The sequence below is a fragment of the Saimiri boliviensis genome, chromosome 19 (genome assembly GCF_048565385.1).
Source record: "Saimiri boliviensis isolate mSaiBol1 chromosome 19, mSaiBol1.pri, whole genome shotgun sequence".
Classification (NCBI taxonomy): Eukaryota; Metazoa; Chordata; class Mammalia; order Primates; family Cebidae; genus Saimiri; species Saimiri boliviensis.
This window is the reverse complement of record NC_133467.1, coordinates 8284576-8302017: the sequence shown is the minus strand read 5'-3', so window position 1 is coordinate 8302017 and position 17442 is coordinate 8284576. Positions and strand designations below refer to the sequence as shown.

Genomic DNA, 17442 nt, shown 5'->3' with positions numbered 1-17442 from the left:
AATATGAATTTTCAATCAGTGATTATCGTAGCTTCACAAGGTTGGGAGAAGAAGATGAAAAAAATATGTATTCTGAAGTACATAGTATAGGAGGTGGCATGGGGGTATGTCACCTGGAAATGTTATGTCTCATTGTCCTTGTGCCTTTCTAAGGCACTATTACACTGGGACCCAGTATGTCTCCATTTTATCTGAGACCTCAAGCAATAGGGGCAAATGGGCCCTGCATTCTAAAATGAGAAGTTGATTTCTTTTTTGCCAGTCTTCAAAATAAGTGATATAAAGTAGTTTTGCTTTTCTTAGCCACTACTCCCATTCAGATACAAAATGGTTGAAAGCAAAGAGGCTTGGAGTTGCTAGAAACTGAAGCCTTCTTCTTTAAGGAGAATTGTTGCATGATGAGGCCCACCCTTGCCCAGGGGATGGTATGAGGGCTCTTTCTCCTCACGGTGAGCCTAAGGAGAAAGGATTTCTAAGGATCACTAGGAGTGCTGTGAGTGGGAGCCTGGATTAAAGGCACATAGCCATGTCCAACTCATTCATGAATAAGGAAAGAGGCCAGAAGCTGGCTAAAGCATTTCATGGTGGAGGAGCTGAGGACAAGGTTTGGGAAGTGTATCCCTCTGAGGGTGGCTTAAAGACGTACGGTGTTTTAGGACTCAGATATGGAATATGCAGTAGGAGCTTTGTCCTCTAATTGTTTTGGAAAACACTCCATTGAAGAAGACTTCTTGTAAGAAGACAGGCAGCCTCCGCAGAAAGATCCTAAAATAAAACTTCGGATGCAGAGGGGGCTCACACATGGTCAGTGAAGAGTGTTGCTTAAATCCAGGGAGGGACAGCACGTGGGGCCAGGCAAGAGGGCCTAGGATAAGCCCACTAGAGTGCTCAAGTGAAAATGAGACAGTTTTAACATTGGCATCGCACACAAGAGACCAATAGCAGGTAATATTGGTGTCAGTTAAGTAGGACTTTTCTTACCTCTTACCTCTGCTGTCTCTCCATGCCTTCGAAAACTGTAGACGAATCAGAGGCAGCCTACTGAGCGGGTGAAGAAAAATTAAAATTCTAGGTAGGGCGTTCACTTCCAGTAATGGCGGACTCGAAAACGGAACCAGTCCTTTCACTGAGAATAATGAGAAAGCATGGTCAAAGTGTTTTAAGACGATATGCTTAATGACATGAGAGAGATAACAAGGCATTGGAGTTGTATAGACCTAATATTTGGGAGAAATTGACCACTGCAATAAAGTGAATATAGCGAGTAAGTGAGTCACTCAATTAAAAAAAAATTTTCCCAGCCCATGTAAAAGACACATTTACACTAAACTGTAGTCTATTAAGTGTGTAATAGCATTATATCTAAAAATGTACATTCCTTCATTTAAAATACAGTATTGCGAAGAAGTGTTAATGATCACCTGAGCCCTTGGGAAGTCATAACCTGTTTGCTGGTGAGGGTCTTGCCTCAGTGTTGATTGCTGCTGACTGACCAGAGTGGCAGTTGCTGAAGGCAGAAGTAGCTGAGGCAATTTCTTGAAGTATGAAAACAAGAATGTTCACTGCATGTATTGACTTTTCCTTTCATGAAAGGCTTCTCTGTGGCATGCGATACTGTTTGTTAGCATTGTACCCACAGTAAAACTGCATTCAAAATTGGAGTCAGTCCTCTCAAACACTGGTGTTGCTTCATCAAATAAATTAATGTAATATCATAAATTCTTTGTTGTCATGTCAACAACATCTACAGCATCTTCACTGGGAGTAGATTCCATCTCAAGAAACGATGTTCTTTTCTCATCTGTAAAAAGCAACGCCTTATCCATTCAGGTTTTATCATGAGATTGCAGTAATTTAGTCACGTCTTCAAGCTCTCCATCTATTTCTAGTTCTCTTGCTGTTTCTACCGCAACTGCAGTTACTCCCTCCACTGAAGTCTTGAACCCCTCAAATAAGCCATAAAGGTTGGAATGGGCTTCTTCCAAACTCCTATTAATGTTGATATTTTGGCATCCTCTCATGAATAATGAATATTCTTAGTGGCATCTAGGACGATGAATCCTTTCTAGAAGGTTTTCAATTGACTTTGCTTAGATCCATCAGTAGAATCCCTAACTATGGCAGCGATAGCCTTGTAAAATGTATTTCTTAAATAATAGGACCTGGAAGTCAGAATTAGTCCGTAATCCACGTGCTGCAAAGTGGGTGTTGTATTAACAGGCACGAAACCATTAATTTCCTTGTACATATCCATCGGAGCTGTTGAGTGACAAGATGCATTGTCAATGAGAAGAAATGTTTTGAAAAGAATTTTTTTTCTGGGCATTAGGTCTCTCAAGCAGACATAAAATATTCAGTAAAATATGCTGTAAACAGATAGGCTGTTGTCAAGACTTTGTTTTTCTATTGATAGAGCAGAGTAGATTTAGCATAATTCTTAAGGGCCCTAAAGTTTTTGGAATGGTAAAAGGAACGCTGTCTTCATCTTGTGGTCATTAGGTGCATTATCCCCTGGCAAGAGCATCCACCTGTCCTTAGAAACTTTGAAACCAGGTGCTGACTTCTCCTTGCTAGCCATGAAAGTCCTAGATGACATCTTGAATTTCCAGTGTAAGGCTGTTTTACCTCCACTGAAAATCTGTTGTTTAGTGTGGCCACCTTCATCAATGATCTCAGCTAGATCTTCTGGATAGCTTGCTGCAGCTTCCACACTTGCTGCTTTACTTTCCCCGTTATGTTATGGAGACAGCTTTTTTCCCTTAAACCTTTTCAGTCGACTTTTCTTCTGCAGCTTCCTCACCTCTCTCAGCCTCCACAGGATTGAAGAGAGCCAAGGCCTTACTTAGGGTTAGGCTTTGGTTTAAGGGAATGTTGTGGCGGGTTTGATCTTCCACCCAGATCACTCAAACTCTCTCCATATAAACTAATATTTCACTTTCTTATCATTTATGTATTTACTGGAGTAGCACTTTTAATTTCCTTCAAGAACTTTCCCTTTTGATTCCTGAGTTGACTACTTGCTACAAGAGGCTTAGCTTTAAGCCTGCCTCAGCTTTTGACATGCCTTCCTCACTAAGCGTAGTTTCTAGCTTTTGATTTACAGTGAGAGACGTGATTCTTTCTCTCATTTGAACACTTACAGGTAATTGTAGGGTTGTTAATTGTCCTGATTCAATATTGTTGTGTCTCAGGGAAAGGGAGGCCCAGGGAGATGGAGTGAGATTGGGAAATGACTGGTTGGTGAAGCAGTGAGGACACATTTAAGATTCGTTGATCACGTTTGCTGACTTATATGGGAGTGGCTCAGGGTGCCCCCAAACAATTACAATAATACCATCAAAGATCACTGATCACAGACTACCAGACCAGATAGTGAAAATAATGAGTGGAATAATAATTATAATATGTTAATAATGATGATGAAAATAATGAATAATAATGAAAAATTATGAAATATTACAAGAATTTTCAAACCGTAAGTCAGACACAAAGTGGGCACATGCTTTTGGAAAAAATGATGTCACTAGACTTGCTTGCCACAGGATTAAACCAACCTTTAGTTTGCAAAAAATGCAGTGTCTGTGAAGCACAATAAAGTGAGGTGTGCCCATACCATGCTGTGGGATATCCTGTATTGATGGAAATATTAAATTATTTGCAATGAAAAACACGGATCGTGAGTTGCCATGACTCATATGCTGAATCATTGAGATGAGTCCTGTCATGTAGACATTGCAATGATTTAGAATAATTTTAGTATGAATGTATTTCTGGCAAGAAAAAGAGACTTCTGATAGCCCCTCCCAACCACACCTTAAGCAGCATCTCTTGGGTGATTAGTGACTGTCTCTGCAATCTTTTGCTTTATAGGATGAAGAGCTGGGGGAGGGGCACTTTGTCATTAGCCAATTAGAAATACTGTGTTTCTTTAATTCCTAGATACCGATTGTTTTTCTTGATTAAATTTGGCAGGATTTTGTCTCAATTGTTGTTCATTTTTTATTGCCTCGACTCAAAATTCTGTTACTTAGTAATCAATTCTTTGACCCAAAGTTGTCTTCCAGATCTTCTGTTTTATGTTGTACTCTTGACAAACTGGCGCACTTGTCTTTTCACATCTTTTCCCTCCGCTTGCAATGTCCCTCCAGCCACCCCTGCCAATATCAAGCTCAAGGACAAGCTAAATACCACCTCCTTAAAGCCTTCTGTGTCTCCTGCTTTAACCTCACTCAGTAGAGATCCTCCCTCCTCTCAACTCATGTCATGCATTAAATCTCTGTACTAAATTCTCAGATATTCTATTGAGATGTTATGGCAATGTGTCTGCCTATGTTATTGTCTCTGTTAAATTACAAGCTTGTTGAAAACAAATCATTTCTTATCCTCTTTAAATTGGACTGGAATCTTGAAGTGTACATGTTTAATGCTCAGTAATATTGTTTAAACAAATGAATAAGGAAAATAATTTAAAAAGAATGTAAGGTGGTTGCACTTATTTTTCTTTTACTTGCAGATTTTTCATGTCAGGTAGTTGCACTTTCATGTAAATAAATGAGGACATAAGAGGAACATTGCCCTGCTTAACCGATTTTTTTATTCGTAGATAATTAGCTACAGTTACTAGTAACCATAGAAAGTATAAAAGTATTTGAATTTCAGAAGTACCGAAAATATTCAAATTAATTAATTTACTTAGAAAACAAGATGACAAATAAATGTATTTGGTTTCACTGAATGAATTCACTGAAATAGCCTTCTTTATATTTATGAGATTTTTGAAAAATGTTGCAGAAATAGGCCAGAGTATTATGCTCATGTAAAATTGCTTTTTATCTTTGGGTCTGCCAAAATCATTCCTTTAATGCTTGCTTCATTTTTATATTTTTACTGTTCATTAGGCATCTTATTTATAAGATATATTTACTACGTATCTGAACTAACTCATGTGTACAATTCCCATTGGTTTGTGGATTTCCTTTTTCAAAGATACGTAAATGTTTTTCATTAAGTACACAATCATTGAAAGAGCAGCACCCCTTTTTAAAACCAGTATTATACATTTTCCTTTTTTAAGCTACCTTTTACATAAAGATGAGAAGGGAAAAAAATGGAAGAATTTTATTAATTACATAAGCTCAGAGCAATTAACCTTTTAAGTAGAAATTGTTAACTACATGGCCATTGTCCAATCAACATCATTCACAACTGGGTTGTGAGATGGCACACTGGATTGTGAAGTACTTGAAGACAAACTTCATGTCCATGTTCGTCTGAATTCCTGGTTCCTGATGTAAAATCGGTGTTCAGTAAGTATCTGCTGAATCAACCATGCATGAGTGAATGAGTAAGTGAATGAATGAATGTCATACTTCCTGCCTGCTCTAGAATTGGAAGTGACATACCTGTCAGTACAATAAAATAATAAGCTTCATCTCCAACTGTTAGACTGACATTAAATTCAAGGCATGAGAGGGCCTCTGCCAATTAATTGCTCAGTGAATTTTTATAAAGAATGGTTGGTTTTAAATAGGGAGAAGTTTTACTTTTATGCTTCACCCATCCTCCACTCCCACCTATTCTACCTGTGGAGAGACTGTTGTTTCTACCTGGCCATAGTTTGGCTTTTGGTCAATGATGATTCAGATTGGCACCCTTATCTGACTCAGAAATATGTGCTGCACCTGGGTGATCTATCACTTCAGAATCCTTTTCCGATTCTGACACTGCCCAGTTTTGTCCAGAATGTAAATCCCATTAAATCACATGTTTTATGGCTACTGGCCAACAGGGATTTATTAATATTTATTAAACATGTAAAATTAATTTATAAAATTCAGCTTTACATGGAAAACCCAGGATTGTTGTAAAAGATATGAGAATTTGGCAGGGTGTGGTGGCTCATACCTATAATCCCAGTACTTTGGGAGGCCAGGGCAGGATGATCTCTTGAGCCCAGGAGCTTGAGATCAGCCTGAGCAACAAAGCAAAACAGCAAGACTCTGTCTCATCTCCCTCTCTCTCTCTCTCTTTCTCTCTCTTTCTCTCTCTCTCTCTATATATATACACACACGCACACACAAACACACACATATATGACCCTCATATATATATTATATATGTATAAAATGAGACTCATTAATGAACTGTCATTATCACTATCACCCATCTCTTGATGCTATTGGACATTGGCCATCCTCTATGACATAGTCCTGTATTAGGACATGACAAATATAAATTCTCCTTTGAGAGAATTGAAATCCATTCAGGAACATGTGACGTAACACACAAAAAAGGTGAAATTAGCAAAAATACATATATTTATATTCAGCTATAAATGAATGTGTCGATGGAGTTATCTGTGAGAAGGCAGTTGCTGAGATCTCAGATGCTACATTCAACTGAGATCAGTCTTATAAATGCTGTGAGCGTTTTGATGAGTATTCTTAACAGACTGTTGCAATACTGACCTTCTGAGCCGAGTGTGGGTAAAGTCCTTCTACCTTGAATACTGCTGCCTGGAGGCAAGTGTTTCATTAAATAGGAATCACCTCAAATCCTGATCTTATATTTATGAAATATCTTGAACCTCTATACTTTCCATCCCATCAGTGGAAGGGATAAGTAACTGGCATTAAATTCTCCACTTGTACTTCAGATCCCAGCCTCTCTTTCCTTACTTCTTCAGCTGCCTGCTCCTGATTCTCTTCTCCCAATATTTAGATCTATTCAAGTCAAATTATTCTTCTAAAATAAGAAAATCCCTTTTGACTACATAGTGCTATTTATCTACTGTAATCTTTTGCTTTTTACTCCACTTCGAAGAGTAGTTTTATTCTCTCTCTGTAACACTTGACAAAGCACGCTGAGCTGCTCTAACCCCAAATTCTAAAGAAATTGTTGTCAGAAAGATCGCCAACAATCTTCTTGTCACTTAATCCAACTAATATTTTTAGCCTTATCTTACTTAACCTCATGATAACATTTAACATTTTGTATTATTCTTTCCTTTGTGAAACAGTCTTCTCTAGGTTCCATAATAACAGCATCTCCTTATCAACATCTGCTTTTTTTTTTTTTTTTGTAATTAATCCAGAGTTTTTTCAAGTATCAATGGCACTGCATTCCAGGAAGGTAACCCCAGTTTCCACTGTGAGTAACTGATTTAGAGGAGGGCATGTGACGTAGTTCTCACTAATAAGGCACAGGGAGAGCTCTGTTAGAGGGCTATGGCAAACTGTCTTAGTCCACAAATGAGTTGTATGAGGAAGTGATGTCTATAACTCTGATAGTCATCTTATAAGTAAAAAGAAGAAGCAGTATAACTTAGTGATTAAGAGCATGAACTCTAGACCCTGATGTTCAAGTTCTAATTCCCCGACATGCTGTCTTATGACTTGATTACATTACTTAACTTCTCTGTGGTAACGTTTCTCTGTCTGTAAGGTGGGATGATAATGATGATAATAGTAACACTTTAAGAGGGTTATGATGAGGTTTAAATAAGTTGATTTTTTGGAAGCATTGAGCCTGGTTCAGGAAAAATATTTATTTTTTTTTTCCTGGTGCAGGAAAAAATAAATATACCTGAGAACAAAACCCAGTAGAGTGAATGGTAGAACAGGGGAAAGAGTCTATGCTCTAAAGGCCTCATTGAGCCATTGAACTGACTACTTTCCAGTAACTTGTCTTGTGAAGAATAAATCCTTACCTTTAAAGCTATTTTTAGTAGGCTATTCTTTTATTTTTGAGGCCAAGTCTAGCTCTGTCTCCCAGGCCAAAGTGCAGTGGTGTGATCACAGCTCACTGCAGCTTTGACCTCTCAGATTCAATTGATTCTGTGACCCCAGCCCCTCTAAGTAACTGAGATCACAGACACGTGCCATCATGCCCAGATCATTTTTATATTTTTTGTAAAGATGTGGTTTCACGATGTTGCCCAGGCTGGTCTTGAACTCTTGGGCTCAAGTGCCTCTTGGGCCTTGGCCTCCCAAAGTGCTGGGATTATAGATGTGAACCACTACACCAGATTGGATATTCTTTTATTTTATTTTGAACTAAAAGCATCCAAACTAATACTTCTCACTCACCAGGTTTTCTTTTGTATGTATTTGACTCCTTCTTTATCATATTTGAATGTGCATTAAATAATGTCCATGCCTTGGCTTATAATTGCTCCATTGCTAGGTCCACTCCCCCATTAGCTCAAGTTTTATGGTTTTAATTACAATACATTCACGATTCCCAGATGTAAATGTGCAATACGGATCTCCCTCCTGAACTCCAAACCCACAGAGCAAATGATTGTGATATTTCTTTAGGTGTCTCAGAGGCAACTAAAAAAAAAATTCAGCATTTAAAAAATTTGGCTTATTATTTCGCCTTTTAGCAATTCCAAACCAAGTGTTCCATCCATATTCTGTTTCTTAGTGTATGCATTACCATTCCCTGAGTGGCCTAAGTTGCAAGTTTTAAGTGTTATCCTAATTCCATCTCTCCTTCATTGACCCATATCTAAATCAATCATTTGATCTTGTCAAAAAATTCCGGGAGCAGTACAGAGACCGCTGTGGCTGGAGCAAAGTGAGCAAAGGAGACGGGAAGGAGCTTAGGTCAGAGCAGTGAGATGTAGTCACAGCACAAAGGCTTTATAATCTTTGGCTTTCATCTTGATGAAATGGGAAGCCATGGAGATTTTGAGGAGGTGGTACTGAAACGAAAGCATAACGTGGCCTGGCTTCTTTGTAAATAAAAGGCTGATGATAAGGAAGGACAAAAGAGAGCTGACAAATTAAGTTACTACAATAATATAGACAAACCATGAAGGCGGCTTGGGCCAGGGTTGTTACAGCGATGTTGGAAGCAAGTGATTGCATTTTGGATATATTTTAAGAACGCATCCATGTGATTTGTTAATGCACTCATTGAGATGAAAGAGAAAGAGGAATCAAAGAGTACATCAAGGTTCTGGTCCTGAGTAATTGAAAGTGCCAAGTCGCCATTATCTGATATGAGGAAAGACTATGTAAAGAGTGGATTTTAGGAGGCAGTGTTAGAAATTTATTTTAATATGTTAGACTCATGATGTCTGTTATTAAGTCAGGTGGAGAGTTTAAGTAGGCTGTTCAGTAGACACTTCTTGATTTAGAGGAGAAGATCAAGCTGGAAATACAAATTTGGAAATCATCAGCACATAGATGACATCTAAGACCATGAAACTAGATGTGTAATAAAGGGATTGAGAGTGGGGAGAAATGAGAAATAGTTCAAGAATTGAGCCCAGATGTACTCCAATATTCTTGAGAGTATCTGAAGCACAGACGAGACCAACCAGAGAAGACTGAGTGACAGAGATAGTAGGAAAGCCAGGAAAGTATGATGTGCCAGAATTCAAGTGAAGGAAGTTTTACAAAAATGTGGAAGCAAGCAACCATCAAGGCTGCTGATAGTTGAAGTCCGATGAAGATAGAGAATGGACCATCAGATTTAGCAACATGGAAGAAGATGGTGATTTAGGTTAGTTAAATTCTATTTACTTTAAGATCACTATTTGGACTTTATATTCTCTGGGCAGGCTTCCTTGACTATAAAGTTGGATTTATAAATCCTTAATGTAAATCATGTAACACCTGTAATTTTACACTCAGACTAATGTTTTGAAATTGTCCTTTTACTTATCTGTCTTCTCTCAACAACATACGCAAGGGCAAGACTTGTTTGATCACTGTGTGCCTTGCACAGTACCTGGCAAAGAGTAGAGGCAACCTTTGCCAGATGAAATTGAATTGAATTATCTGTCATTTGTGCCAGATGTCCACCCCTGGCTGGTTAAAAAGAGAGAACAAAAAAAGGGTGGATAACAGGGAGTAGCCAGGCCTAGGTGGTATTAGTGATGCATTCTTTGATGACAAAGACTAACGTTGCTACCTCATTTGGTTTGCTTTAGGTTCAGAGAAGCTTGTTAGGACAATCCAGAATGAGCTTCTGATGGAATATGTAGGTGTGCCGGTTACCTGAGGGCAGGAGAACAGCCCAAAGTCAGCTAAGCAAGTTAGTGAGCAGTTGTTATTAGTCAGCCATGCCCACTTCAACAAAATTTTATCAATGGATAGCTTGTAATTTTCCTACAGTTTTCATGAAAGAGCTGGCAACAAAGGGAATGAAATGTGCATAGCTCAATTCTACACATTTACTAACTATACAGTTGGCGAAGGGATACCAAGTCTTTTTTTTTGTTGTTGTTAAAATCAAAGATTATGAATCGGTTTCCTTGTTATTTCTATTTTTTTTTTCTTATTTCCTTTTAGAGTACAAACTTATCTCCTTTTAGAGATTCATAAAAATAGACTATAAGACTAATTATAACAGTTAAGTTAGAAATTATGTGATATTATTAATATTTACACAATTAAAGAGCAACTTTAGTAGGTTATTTTAATTTCAAGAAAAGTAAATGGTATACATTAATAATGAACCCTAACTCTATAGGTTTTGTTTATAGGATTTTTTAAAATTGTACTTTAGGTTCTGGGGTACATGTGCAGATCATGCAGGGTTGTTGCAATAGGTACACACATGGCAAGGTGGTTTGCTCCCTCATCACCTATATCTGGCATTTCTCACCATGTTATCCCTCTCCAACCTCCCCAGCCTCTGCTGTCCCTCCCCTGGTGCCCCCCGACAGACCCCAGTGGGTGAGGCTCCCCTCCCTGTGTCCATGTGTTTTCATTGTTCAATACCCACCTGTAAGTGAGAACATGCAGTGTTTGATTTTCTGTTCTTGTGTCAGTTTGCTGAGAATGATCGTTTCCATATTCATCCATGTCCCTACAAAGGACACAAACTCATCGTTTTTATGGCTGCATAATATTCCATGGTGTATATGTGCCACATTTTCCTTGTCCAGTCTAACATCGATGGGCATTTGGGTTGGTTCCAGGTCTTTGCTATTGTAAACAGTGCCGCAGTGAACATATATATATGTTCATGTGTCTTTATAATATAATGATTTATAATCCTTTGGATATATACCCAGTAATGGGATTGCTAGGTCAAATGGAATTTCTATTTCTAGATCCTTGAGGAAGTGCCACACTGTCTTCCACAATGGTTGATCTAATTTACACTCCCACCAACAGTGTAAAATGTTCCTATTTCTCCACATCCTCTCCAGCATCTGTTGTCTCCAGATTTTTTGATGATCGCCATTCTAACTGGCATGAGATGGTATCTCAGTGTGGTTTTGATTTGCACTTCTCTAATGACCACTGATAATGAGCATTTTTCATGTTTCTTGGTCTCATGTATGTCTTCTTTTGAAAAATGTCTGTTTGTATCCTTCACCCACTTTTGAATGGGTTTTTTTTTTTCTTGTAAATCTGTTTTATTTCTTTGTAGATTGTGGATGTTAGCCCTTTGTCAGATGGGTACATTGCAAAAATTTTTTCTCATTCTGTTGGTTGCTGGCTCACTCTAACACTTGTTTCTGTTGCTGTACAGAAGCTATGGAGTTTAGTTGGATCCCATTTGTCTATTTTGGCTTTTGTTGCCAATGCTTTAGGTGTTTTAGTCATGAAGTCCTTGCCTATGCCTATGTCCTGAATGATTTCGCCTAGGCTTTCTTCCAGGGTTTTTATGGTGTTAGGTCTTATGTTTAAGTCTTTAATCCATCTGGAGTTAATTTTAGTATAAGGTGTCAGAAAGGGGTCCAGTTTCTGCTTTCTGCACATGGCTAGCCAGTTTTCCCAACACCACTTATTAAACAGGGAATCTTTTCGCCATTGCTTGTTTTTGTCAGGTTTGTCAAAGATCAGATGGTTGTCGATTGTGGCATTGCCTCCGAGGCCTCTGTTCTGTTCCATTAGTCTATATCTCTGTTTTGGTACCAGTACCATGCTGTTTTGAATACTGTAGCCTTGAAGTATAGTTTGAGATCAGGTAGCATGATGCCTCCAGCTTCGTTCTTTTTATTTAGAATTGTCTTGGCTATGCGGGCTCTCTTTTGGTTCCATATTAAGTTTAAGGTGGTTTTTTTCCAGTTGTGTGAGGAATGTCATTGGTAGCTTGATGGGGATAGCGTTGAATCTATAAATTACTTTGGGCAGTATGGCCATTTTCATGATATTGATTCTTCCTAACCATGAGCATGGAATTTTTTTTTCCATCTGTTTGTGTTCTTTCTTATTTCCTTGAGCAGTGGTTTGTAGTTCTCCTTGAAGAGGTCCTTTGCATCCTTTGTTAGTTGTATTCCTAGGTATTTTATTCTGTTTGTAGCAATTGTGAATGGCAGCTCGTTCTTGATTTGGCTCTCTTTTAGTCTGTTATTGGTGTATAGGAATGCTTGTGATTTCTGCACATTGATTTTGAATCCTGAGACTTTGCTGAAGTTGCTTATCAGTTTGAGGAGATTTTGGGCGGAGATGATGGGGTCTTCTAAATATACATTCATGTCATCTGCAAATAGAGACAATGTTTATAGGGTTTTTAGAAGACTAGTTAAATTAAATTTCTTTGTATAGGCAAGAGTAGACCTCTAATTTTTAACTTTTACATGATAAGTTAATTTTATATTTGTAATAGATCACACTTACTAATTACTTAGTTACTCTCTTAAAAAAAGCCTCTTCAATATACTGAGGTTTACATTTCATATCTGTGCAATTGTGCCAATATATTATTATATAAATAATATCAGAGAGCTATCAGTGCATATAAATTAAAATTAGGATTATAAAACTCTCACTAGTTTGAATATAAACATACCGTGTAACATGAATGACAACACATAGAAGTAAAAGATTTCTAAAGCTTCTTAAGAATGGCTTATAGTAGAATACAAAGAACGGCTAGTGAAAGCAAAGTGGTAAAATAACATGGCTAATTTCTAACCCATCAGATTATCAGGAATTATTCATCTGAATGAGTACTGCTTCCTGCAAGTAGTAACTTTGGTGGCTAAAAAGTTAGTTCATTGTTCAACATTTTCTGACTTCTATGAGAATTCTGAAAGTGGTAGTATTTTGTTAAATGTTTAATATGCTAAGGATATCAATTTACTAGAAAATATTTACTTGGATGCATTGGTACTTGTGTTAAAAATCTTTTTACCTCTTTATAGTAATGTAGACTTCTTAAAGTATCTCTGTGTGGGGTCTTAGTTTGATAATATAATTCTGTAATCATTCTACTTGCATAAGACCGAGAAGCTTTATGGCTAGAATTCACTTTAGGATTTATATTGCTTACATTACCCTTCTTTTTCAGGACTTGTACCATAGCACAATAAAGTGGATAATACAAAACCAACAACATCCAGAAATTAAAAAACAAACCAAAACACCCACAGCAACTCACAGTAGGCTCTTATTATCAGAGTTTCAGTCAGCCAACATAAAGTAGGCTCTTTCTACGCCCGCCTGTGCTTTATTATCTATAGATTTTTAAGTCTTACTTTTATCAAAATCATCTAACTTACTGATTTGTTTACTCATTTATTCTCCATTTCTGTGATCCTAGTTTTCTTTTTCCTAAGAGTTGTTTCTTCATAAAAGCAGGTGACCTCTGCAGCTTACCTCGTCACTCTCTGCTCTTTGTACCGAGAATAATGCCTAATATATACTAAGTGATCAGCTCGGACACCTCACCCTTGTTCCCCGATTTCCCTTTCCTCTTTCCCTTACTTCCATTCCTACTTTCCTCCCTTGAGTCAAAAGCTTTCTCTTCCATAGGAGGCAACAGATTGAAAAAGTCTCATCAAGTTAGAGGAAATAAATTACAACTTTATAATTGTAAAGAAAGTAATAGCTTGATTTCTATTGCCTATGGTTGCTACAGGAAAATTGAGCAAAGATTTTTTTACAAAATACTGAATCCTCCCTTTCTTCTTGAGTGTAGGCTGCATTTAGTGAGTTGCTTCCAAATAGAGTACAGGAAGGGGTGAAAAGTTACTTAATGGTACAGAGAATTGTCAGTCACTATTTTAACCAAGTGATCAAGGTTAACTTTCCCAGTGGTATAATTTTGATACTATGTACCCTTGATATGATGTGATGAGAATGGCAGTTCTGTTATGTGATATTCTTTTCCAGATCAATAGCCCCAGTCTAAGAGTGAGAAAAGCATCTGACAAAGACAGAATAAAGAAGATCATTCTATGCAACATGTGTCCGGTGCTTCTCAACCTGTCAAGGTCATTGAAGAGAAGGAAAGACAAGAAAATATCACAGACCAGAGAAGACTAGGGAGGTATGAAATCCAAATGTGATATAGTATTGTGGATGGGATCCTGCAACAGAAAAAGGATGTTAGAGAAAAACTGGTGAAATCCCAAAAAGGTCTAGAGTTGAGTTAACAGTAACATACCAGCTTGGGTTTGTTGTGATGAGTGTACTGTGGTGTTTATGAGAGACGTTACAACAATAAGGAAACTGGATGTGGAAACTCTGTACACTATCTTCGCAACTTTTATGTAAATCTACAACTCTTCTGAAATAAAAAGATTTTGTTTTAAAAAAGCCACAAGGAAATTCTAGCTTAATGTCTCCTACACCTTTGCAGAGATTTTGCCAAAATGTTACATTCATAATCCTATTTGTATGGGAATCATCATTTTAAAGTCTGTTTTTTGGTGGCATAGTAACACATATAAAAATCTAGAACACGTATTTCAGCAAATGAACTTAATCAACAAATTAAAAAATTCTGCCAGAATTGTCATTTTTACCATTGTCCCTATTTTCTATATTTAGAAATATGGTAGCTGCCGTTTCTCCAGTGACTATTAGGATATCATTAAAATCCTGAGTTAACATATTATTTGAATATCTCTTCGATACTTTAACATGTTAATTCCTAATCGGCAATGGTAAGCTAAGGACTACCTTTATTGATGGAGAAAAAAGGGAAAATATGGATGTCCCTTGAGCAATTCAGGATTAAGACCACTGCCCTCTGCATAGTCAAAAACCACATACAACTTCTCACCACCCCAAAACATAACTACTAATATAGCCTACTGTTGGCAGAACCCTTACCAATAAAACAGTTATTTAGCATGTTTGTATGTTTTGTTTGCTCTTAGCTAGCGCAGTTACCTGGATTTTAATTTAGGAATGATCATAGCAATTACTAGTTCATGAGAGAGCGAAAGCAGCCAGTTTATTACCAAATGTTTCAGGACTGCTTGGGAATCTTGGCAACTTGCTTTGCTCATCTCAAGGTATTTTAGAAGTGAGAAGTATTGGCAATATGATAAAGTGGCCAGGCTTTGATCTGAAAGTTAAATGGTATTGTGTTTTTTACAACAGAGAAATTAAGCTGTGCATACAGTTTTCTTATAAGAAAACTACAGAAAAGAAAATGTTACTAAGAAAACCATAAGAAATAAATATATTTACCATTTATTAAATGGAAGTCAATCATCATAAAGGTCATCATCCTTATTTTCTTCACAGTGAGTCTGCTGTGGAGGAAGAGGAAGAGTTGGTCTTGCTGTCTCAGGAGTAACGGAGGTGGAAGAAAGAGAAGAGGAGACGGAAGAGGTAGGCACACTCAGTACAACTTTTACTGGAAAAAATTCACATATAAGCAAACCCGCACAATTCAAACCCCTGTTATTCAGGTTCAACTGATACTAGTTTTTTAAAATTAATTTCCCTGATGTTTGATTTACTTCATAAACTTGTATTCTTAGTGGAATATCGCTAATTCAAATTGTAAAGAAGGGTTATCAGTTGAGATAAAATTGACTGAGCATCAGTGGAAATTTTATTGTTGTTAAGCATTAACTATAGTCGGTCTGTTTTATAGGGGATTATATAATGAATAAATATTGTAAATATAAGAAAGACAATTGCTTAAAATGGACATTTATAAAGCTCTGTCTGTGAATTAATTGAACAGATTCACAGTGTCCTAAGATGGTACAAGTTACTAAGATTTTGAACTTCAATTTTGGCCTTAGTTAATAAGTAATTTTTTTGCTACATCAGTTTTTTTTTTTTTTTTAACATTTTTTCCATTAGCATGAGCTTTCAGAAGAACAATTATTTATGGTTTTGAAAATTGCTGGCTTGCTACTATTTATATTCATTAACTGCTAAACACTCAATGACTACATGCCTCAGGGAACTGGGGTAATTGTCCATGCTAACCAAGAATGATAAAACGTTAAACAAATGAAACTTTCCACTTCTACTTCCCTTGTAGGAAGTTTATTAACATTTATAACCACCATGATGTTAGGAACCAACATTTATTAAAAACTACTTTGTGTGAAAATACTGTCAGCTTCATGCCAACTCTTGAGACTGAAGAGAGTATTTAGCAGTAAGCAGGAATGAGCTGTGTTCTTAACTACTGGAGTTACCTAGACTTTAATTTAGGAGTGATCACAGCAATTACCAGTTCATGAGAGCTAAAGCAGCCAGTTTATTTCCAAATTTTCCAGGACTGCTTGAGAATCTTGGTGAACAGTTTTGCTCATCTCAAGGCATTTCAGAAGTGAGAAGTACTGACAATGATAAAGTGGCCAAGCTTGGATCTGAAATCCAAATGCCATTATGTTTCTTATGACAGAGAAATTAAGATATGTTACCTTCATTTCTGTATTACACAGCAGCTATGTATATGTACTAGGTTTAACTGATTTAAAGGAGTGCAGGAACAGGGGAAAGTCACTGAGGCTTTCTGATTGTTGTTCACTTCATCTCTAGTAAGTGCAGAAAACAATACAAATTCCATAGGTCACTGTAAGAAAAAGATTTTGAATGTATATAAAAAGGCTTTTAAAAATGTCCAGCATGCCGATATGGTTTGTCTCTGTGTCCTCATCCAAATCTCATCTTGTAGTTCCTGTAATTCCCCTGTGTTTTGGGAGGGGCCTGCTGGGAGATGATTGTATTATAGGGGTGAGTCTTTCCTGTGCTGTTCTCATAACAGCCAAAAAGTCTTATAAGGTCTGATGGTACTAAAAAGGGGAGTTTCCCTGCACAAGCTCTTTTTGCCTGTCGCCATCCACGTAACTTGGGACTTGCTCCTCCTTGCCTTTTGCCACGATTATGAGGCCTTGTCAGCCACATGGAACTGTGAGTCCAATTAAACCTTTTTCTTTTGTAAATTGCCCAATCTCCAGCATGTCTTTATCAGAAACGTGAGAATGGACTAATACACATCCGTTGGCTTTTCCTCCTGATATTACCCAATAGATACAGGAAAAGGATGGGGAAATAAATTGGCTTTTCATCCTTTTGTTTTTTTTTTTTTTGTTTTACGACTTTTGTCACTTCACGCATATGAATACAATACTAACAAAAAAGATAGCTAAATTCTTTCAATCATGAACAAAATCATCCACTGCTAATCTCTTTCAAGAAAACAGAAACAAATGAGTCAGTAGAGACCTCTGTGTTTTTATTATTTGCAAACTGTGGGTTTGCAAAGATATCA

At 37.2% G+C, this 17442-nt stretch overlaps 1 long non-coding RNA gene across 1 annotated transcript in view; it reads left to right on the top strand.

Annotated features, from left to right (window-relative positions):
• The window catches only part of LOC141582212 (uncharacterized), an 82613-nt gene extending 67025 nt beyond the window's left edge, over positions 1-15588 (top strand). Inside the window, exons 2-3 of the long non-coding RNA XR_012515013.1 lie at positions 14085-14241; positions 15450-15588. This is a non-coding gene — a long non-coding RNA (uncharacterized LOC141582212). The remainder of the gene's footprint in view (positions 1-14084; positions 14242-15449) is intronic.
• Positions 15589-17442: the final 1854 nt, after the last annotated feature.